Here is an 8,942-nt window from a genome sequence, read left to right on the forward strand (position 1 = left end):
ACAAAGTTAGGTGTAAGTGGATCTCTTGTAGGTAGATTTCTCTTGAACCACTGGTCACTCAAATCTACATCACTGTCTGGGTTAAAGAAGGGTGTAGTATGTTGTGGTTGTGCCCTCAAATCACGCATCCGAGTTTGGACTTTATCAGGGTCCGTGAACTCAGCTAGCATGTGGTCAATCTCACCTCTCATCTTCATGTGTAAAAGGTACATCGTGGTCAATAAAGACTTACAGCTATCCATGTGCTGTGCTGCAGCTTCAGGACTTCTGTGGGCTAACACCAAATGATTCAGAGTGGGATCCTCATCTTCCTCGGCATGAGGTATATGAGAAAACTTTGAACATAGGAGTTCTACTGACTTGTGCTGCCTTATCTCAAGGATTGCCTTGAATAGGCCCATATGGTAGGCTGTGGTGATAGTTTTGGCTTCTCCGTATGGCATTATACGACTCATCAGCAGTTTTTCCGGTAGTTGGACCGATACTCGTCACTTGGCTAGGATTACCCCATCATAGTATGTATACTTGATAATGTATCCGTGGATCGCAATGAAGTTCCTTCAGCATCCCACACAGGAGAGCTGTTATTGGTCCATCATAATCACCGAGCCAACCCTCAACTTTCCTCAAAGTCCTCTTAGGAAAAGTGTTCGCCATTATGGCTGTATACAAAAGCAGAATATTAGTAGTGATAATGCATTATAATAGCTATAATAAAGAATTATCGCACTAAAATATATGGTTTTGCTATTCTCAAGTGAATAACCACCATATTTCTAGAGAATCCTTTACTATTTCTACTAGACTCCTACAGGTTTCTTCCCTATACTAGGTTTTTCCAACCTAAGGTCGCAACATTTGCTCTGATACCAGCTGCGGTGACCCAAAGATACCACTGCATGTTGTAGTATACAAGTCGTTGATATGATCTTTGTGAAGGGGCTTCCTCACAAATTGCCATATCCCTCAGAGTGGTACAACAGAAACATTGCAGGTCATAACACTCCATACTTTATTACAAACATTGTCTTAACAAGTTGGTATTCTCACAGGTCCTATGAGAACACCCTAAGATACTACTAAAGTACAATTACAACTCATACTAAAGATGAAAGAGCTCAACAACTTATTTAGGTAAGTTCTACGCTGCTCGGCTCTATGATACTAGGGTATGTCACTACTCCTCCACCTCCGTGTCATCTGGTCCGTAGACTATCCCATAGTCTACGCCTTCCACTCCGCCGGTAAGATCAGGTTCTTCGTAGACCAGCACGTAGCTTCCTTCTGGTGCTCCATCGTTGATAGCCTCCACTTCCGGATCACAGTCTAGCAAGGGTGTCGAAAGAAAGTGAGTACAGAGGTACTCAGCAAGTTCTAAAAGAATAAAAGGTGTTTGATGCACTAGCTACGACCATTGATCAGGAAATCGCAGGTCAATGCATGTTTTGAAAACATTTCTTAAAAAGGTTGCTTTTATTATGAAAACTATGCCCGTCAGTCTTCACAGGTTGACTAGAACTTCGTGGAGTTCCTTTCCTGCCGCGTTCGCAGTTCCTTCCCGAACAAGGAGTGACACCACAATTTGATACACTCGCAGAGGTGCGTTACTTTTCCCACAAGAGATCTCACCCTTTTTGCCATCCGCAGGACTTGCCCCCGTTCACACTTCCTTTGGTGTGAGGCCGTATAAAGATCCAAGCCCACACCGCCTTCTCCGCGACTGCAAACCCACCCTTTTGTCCACCCGCACACCTCCAGTAGACTTTCCCCCGATAATACGGCTTTACTCATGGTGTACTTTGGACAATCCTTCATAGATCGGAAGAGATTAACATCACCAATGGATGGGGATTTAAAAGGATTTCCCAACCTATTGCGGCAGTGCCTCCAGCACCCCACCGTCTCTCCGATCCGTTGGCGTGCGAAGGAAAAGATACAAATGGCTTTTCCAGAGCCATTATAGATCTCATGGTCAACGCGGTTTGTACGGCGCTAGAATCACTGGACGGCATTGGTAATTAATCCTAGGGTGATATAACCCATTGCAATGGAACCTCCACCATATCAACACATACCATGGTTCCATTGACATCCACATAGTCATATTCATAGTTGGAAAATAACATTTCATTTGCGATGCAGGAATGATAAGTATATAGCTTTGCATTAAAGTAGTAGAAAATAATCAAGTTGACATGAGCAAGGGTGAACTTGCCTGTGGACTGCGAGATAGTGCAGTTCAATGCAGTTGATGGAACCTGGACCTCGGGTTCTGTAAGAAGCATCATTGTCCGGTAAGGACAATGTTATAAAAAATCCAAATAATGCAATCATGGATGTATTATTTTATGTTGAATCCCTTTACCCCATTGAGTTATTACAATTTAGGGTTGTATTTAAGATTTATGTCTTTGACAGTAATTTACAATTGATTTAAAAGTATTAATCATTGTAATTCACACAAGTACAACAATTCAAAGTAAAATGATTTTACTTGATAATTACCTTAGTCATTCCAAAATAATTTGAAATTATAGAGTTACCTCTATAGTTTTTGGTATAAAAAGAAATATAGTAGTTTCCTGGGAAAAATTCCCTTGTTCAAAAGAAATGACTTGGAATAATAGAATCTCATTTTGAAATGTTGGAAAATAAGTATTTGAACTTATTTGAGATTTTTCCTTGAATTTTAAATACAAGGAAATAATAATTTAAAATTCCAAGTTATTATTTAAATTCTGAAAATTCATAATTTTGAATTTGTTCCATAAATTCCATTTTATATTTTATTCTGGTTAAGATTTATTTTTCATTTATAAATCCAATTTTTATTGGATTTTTAGAGTTGTTTATGATTTATTAAAATTTGGTAAAGTTTTGGTCTTTTATTAAATGTAAAATGACCAAAATACCCCCTGGACCCCTATTGGGCCCAGCCCAATTAAACTAACCCAGGGACGGCCCAAATAGGCTGGCCCCCTTTTGGGTTCGGTGGCGCCGAAGCGGCCCACCTCACTCACTCTCACTCGGCCCTCTCCTCACTCGACCTAACCCTAGCCTCTGGCGATCCCGTGGCGATGGCGTCGCCGCCATGGCCGCCGCTCTGCTCCGGCCATCGCCGGCCTCCTCCGCCGTAGCCATCTACCTCTCCTGAACCGCCGCGAGCAGATCTATCGATCTGTCCGCGCCGTTTTTCCCCTCTCGTCCTCTCCTGGCGAATCGCCTCGATCTGGATCCACTGGAGAATCGCCTCGACGAACTCCGGCGAGATCTTGTCCTTGCCGACGACGCGTGCGCTTCTGAGATCGACCTGGCGCGGGTGCTGCTCGCAGCGCCTGTGCCGTCGTCTCCATGTTGTGCTGCTATGGTGGTGTTCGTCGGCGTAACGCCGGCGACTTCCCTGGCTTTGCAGCTGCTATGGCCGCGCGGGCACTGCCTCGCCATGCCATAGCTTCTGCCTCCAGGCGCGGGTAAGGTCCTATGATCCTCCTCCTTCTCTTCTGTGCGCCTCCCCTTGTTACTGTGCTTCTTCCTCCTCATGCTATGTCACTCTCTGGTGATCTTGTGATCATCTAGAGTCATGCTACTGCTGCGCAATCTTACTGTGCTTAGCCATCGCAAGCTCATGGTCAGATTACTGCCATCGGTACTGGCACATGTCGATTTGCTTGCTGTTCATGCTATGCTTGCTTCTCTGCTACTTCTAGCTTGCTCTACACTTGCCCTGCTCTACTGTGCTTGCTTTGGCTTGATATACCCTGCTGTTCATGCTTATGGGCTTGCTATGCTTACTGGTTTATCATACTTGCTTGTCTAGGTGTACTTGTGTTGCATCTGTGACACTTGTGTGTGTGCCAGAGGTGCCTGTGATATGATTCAGTACTAATTCTGCAAGCCAATGATCCTTTGGATCATTTCTTGCTTGTTGGCTAATCTCTCTATGTAGCTTGGCTTGCTATGATTGATCAACTTGATCAATTGATGGTCAGTGATGGCTTACTGGCTAATATTGTGGTTAAATGATTCACTTATCTGGTGATGCTGATGCTCAAGCATCCCTGTGCTGTTGCTTACTTGTACTGTTGCTTAGTTCTAGCTATCTAGACTTGCTCTAGTGGCTATGAATTAAGTTGTATTGCTTAACAGTATGCTGTTGTCATGCTTAGCATGGATCTGTGATAAATTCATGCTTTAGATTACTTAATTATGATGAACTGCTTATGCAGTGATGATTTAAATGTCTTGCTTGTATATGAGTTTGCTGTTCATGATTCTTTTACAAGCAATTAAACACTGAATCCATTTCTGGATAGTGATGTGATCTATTTGGCTTGCTCTTACTTGGTGCTAAGTGTGATGTGACCTCAGTAGCCTTGCTACTGACTGGTTGCTCACATGATTGATTGGATCTTGTTGGCTACTCACTTTGCTTGCATATTTGGGGATCATATTAAGTATGAATGCCAATATGCTTGCCTGTGAAGAAATCTAGGGTTTCTGATGGTTGCACACTTAGGATTTTCTGTGTAGTCTTGGCTGCTAATCTATGCTATCTACTGGTGCTATCTGTGCATGTGTTCTTGCTAGTGTGCATATGTGCATGCTTTCTAGCCTCTGTGCATATGATCTGTATCTGGATGGTTTCTGTCTTAGTAGCTTTTGACTGGCCGTAATCCTTGGTGAAAACCAAGTGATGATCTACCCATATGAGCATCTGCTCATCCCATGCTTATGCATATGATGGATTAGATCCATTGGATCTCTTCCAGGAACTAGGTATACCTTGTTCCAGCTCCTAGAAAGTAATGCTTTGTTGATGCAGACTTGGGTTTGTTCACAGCCCTTCACCTCCAGAGCTTGGATGATCTTCTAGGTCACCATGATCTCTGGTGGCTTGAGGAGTTGTGTGTGTTGGTTCTGTTCTTGCTCAAGAACAGATGAACTATGCTTGTTTTTGCTTCACCCTTACCTGGTGATCTTATCTGGTCGACTGGTCACTGGTTCTAGGGTTTGTGCTCCTTTTATATGATCCTTACTTCTCTCTCTGCATTGACACACAAGCCTGGCATGCTTGGTGACTATGCTTTTGCATGGCCTTGCTGTTGCTGCCCAGCACACTTGAGCTGTGTGCTCTCATATGCTGAAACTTGAGCCCTGGTGTGTGCTCAGGTTTGGTCTGCTGCTGCCCTTATCTTGTGCTGTCCCTGGTTTTGGACAAGCACAAGTGTGCTGTGACTTGGTTCTGTCCAAACTAAATATTGTGTCACTTGCTAACTCTAACACTTGTATTCTGGCTAGTGTTGGTGTTTTACTGTTGCAGGTTTGTGAAGATGGACATGGCCAGAAGATATACTTCAAGTCATTTAGTCTAGGTTTTAGTTTAGGAATCAAATTGTAATCTTCTTTTTTATTTCTGTTTATTATTCATTGATTCTTGTATCAAGAATTTTGTAAAGACAATGTAACTTGTGTTGTGATATCAATAAAGCCCAAGGTTTTTGTTTATGAGCTTTTGCTTTATGTAATATTTATATTCTGGAATAATCATTGTATTTGTGATTCACTTTGAAATTCAAAGTGATTTGAATTACTAAGTTGTTTTTAAATTGTGAATTCATTTTATATTGTTCAATGTTTAGTGTTAAATGTAATGACACTTGTCAAATGAAATCAACTCCCCAAATCAACAAGATACAAAAGAGATCATGTCGAAATTTCCCTAACTCACAATGCCTAACCCTAAGTGCAAAATGAGAGAGAACCTCGATCCCTCTTAGGTTTAGTTGCAATAAGGCACGAAAATTTCCCCCGTTTTGCGATGAAATGCACATCCCATTTCTAAATCTACCCTTCGTTGTTCCTATGTTCTGGGTTATTACAAACTTGAATATGGAATGGAGTTCGAATATTTGTTCGGAGTCTCGGATGGGATCCCGGACATCACGAGGAGTTCCGAAATGGTCCGGAGAATAAGATTCATATATAGGATGTCATTTTATGTGTTTGAAAATGATCTGGTGCATTTATGGAAGGTTCTAGAAGGTTCTAGAAAAGTCCGGAAGAAAGTCACTTTGGAAGGCGGAGTCCCGAAGGGACTCCACCACCATGGCCGGCCAACCCTAGGGGGTGGAGTCCCAGGTGGACTCCACCTAAGGTGGCCGGCCACCCCCTCCCAAGGGAAGGTGGGAATCCCACCTCTAGTGGGAGTCCTAGCTTGGGTAGGTTTCATGTGATATGGAAGGTTTTGGTTTGGGGTCTTATTCGAAGACTTGTAGACCAACTCTTGGGTGTTCCACCTATATAATGAGGGCCAAGGGGAGGGGGCCGGCCACCACAACAAGCCACAAGCTGGCCGCACCCCTTGAGGCCGGCCACCCCCTCTCCCCAAACCCTAGCCGCCCCACTTCTCCTTCTTCCCCGCACGCTTAGCGAAGCTCCTCTGGGATTCTCCACCGCCACCGACACCACGCCGTCGTGCTGTCTGATTCAAGAGGAGCTACTACTTCCGCTGCCCGCTGGAACGGGGAGGTGGACGTCGTCTTCATCAACAACCGAACGTGTGACCGAGTACGGAGGTGCTGCCCGTTCGTGGCGCCGTGATCAAGATCTTCTACGTGCTTTTGCAAGCGGCAAGTGAACGTCTACCGCAGCAACAAGAGCCTCATCTTGTAGGCTTTGGAATCTCTTCAAGGGTGAGACTCGATAATCCCCTCGTTGCTACCGTCTTCTAGATTGCATCTTGGCTTGGATTTCGTGTTCGCGGTAGGAAATTTTTTGTTTTCTATGCAACGAATCCCTACAGTGGTATCAGAGCTGTGTCTATGCATAGATGGTTGCACGAGTAGAACACAATGGTTTTGTGGGCGTTGATGCTTTTGTTATCTTTAGTTTGAGTACTTTGCATCTTTGTGGCATAGTGGGATGAAGCGGCTCGGGCTAACTTTACATGACCGCGTTCATGAGATTTGCTCCACGCTCGACATGCAACTTGTATTGCATAAGTGGCTTTGCGGGTGTCTGTCTCTCCTACTATAGTGAAGATTCAATTTACTCTTCTATTGACAACACTAGTATCACCGTTGTGGTTCATGTTCGTAGGTAGATTAGATCTCACTCAAAAACCCTAAACCACGTAAAATATGCAAACCAAATTAGAGATGTCTAACTTGTTTTTGCAGGGTTTGGTGATGTGATATGGTCATGATGTGATGATGAATATGTATGAGATGATCATTATTGTATTGTGGCAACCGGCAGGAGCCTTATGGTTGTTTTTAAATTTCATGTTGAGTAGTATTTCAAAGTAGTTGTAATAGTTGCTACATGAGGTGAACAATCATGAAGACGGCGCCATGGACCTTGACGCTACGCTGACGATGATGGAGATCATGCCCGTTGATGATGGAGATCATGTTCGTGCTTTGGAGATGAAGATCGAAGGCACAAAGACTAAAGGGCCATATCATATCACATATGAATTGCATGTGATGTTAATCCTTTATGCATCTTATTTTGCTTACAACGCGACGGTAGCATTATAAGATGATCCCTCACATTAATATCAAGATAATAAAGTGTTCTCCCCTCGTATGCACCGTTGCACAGTTCGTCGTTTCGAAGCATCTCGTGATGATCGGATGTGATAGACTCAACGTTCACATAAAACGGGTGTAAGCCATGTTGCACACGCGGAATACTTGGGTTTGCTTGACGAGCCTAGCATGTACAGACATGGCCTCGGGACAACGGAAACCGAAAGGTTGAACACGAGTCATATGGATGATATGATCAACATGTTGATGTTCACCATTGAAGCTACATCATCTCACGTGATGATCGGTTTTGGTGTAGTGGATGTGGATCGTGTACCACTTAACAACTATGAGGGATGTTGTATTAAGTGGGAGTTCATTAGTAATTAGATTAAAACATGAACTAATTATCATAAACATAGTCTGAGTAGTATTTTGAATTAATTTGTAGTATTGGCATCCATTTTTCTACCATGCGCTAGTCTTGTTATTGAGATAGAAATATTGTTAAAATCTATCAAGAAACTTTACGGATTGGTACCGTATTGTTAAAGAATCAAGAAATGATTAAGTCCTATTGCAAATTTTTAGTAAACCTCACATTGTTGATTCAGAGAGCTATGGTTTCAATTAGTACCTAAAGTTATGTTGTCTCCGTGAATCTTGAAATTCAAATCTGTTTGAAAAGTAAGGAGCTGAAAATTTAGTTTTCAGAAATAATAAAGGTATGAGATATATGTGATATCTAAGACCTTATTGCAAGATGATAGAATATAATTTGGTGAGACTACATAAGCTCATAAGTTTTATGGGAATGTAGGAAGGTTGAAGACGCAAGGCGTCCCAATCCTCCAACTATTGGGGAACTAACGATATTCGCATATCCATGAAGTGATCGTCCTTAGTATGCACCGTTGCTAAGACTCGTCGTTTCGTAGCATCACGTGATGATCGGGTGTTATAGATTCTACGTGTGCATACAACGGGTGCAAGCCAGATTTGCACATGCGAATACTGAGGTTAAACTTTACGAGCCTAGCATGTACAGACATGGTCTCAGAAAAGTCGTCATGAAATGATGGATAAAATTATGAGTGAAATTGTTCATCATATTACAAAGTTACTAATAGTGAAATCTGAAACACTTGTCATATTATGATCAACTTCAAAGTAAGAACCTCAAGGTTATTGGTATTTGACCAACAAACCTAGAAGTTATTGAAGGTGAAGTATTTTCTGAATAATGAGGAAAGCTAAAAGAGAAACTACAAAAGATATTATGGCAGAAAGAAAAGAAAAGACTAGAAAGTCTAGCTCAGGTGTATATAAATGATATACATGTTATGGTTGTATTCCTAGTTAAGTCACACTATGAAATTCTTGGGTATTAGTACTATATTGGTTGGTATG

This window comes from Lolium perenne, chromosome 1 (genome assembly GCF_019359855.2).
Source record: "Lolium perenne isolate Kyuss_39 chromosome 1, Kyuss_2.0, whole genome shotgun sequence".
Taxonomy (NCBI): domain Eukaryota; kingdom Viridiplantae; phylum Streptophyta; class Magnoliopsida; order Poales; family Poaceae; genus Lolium; species Lolium perenne.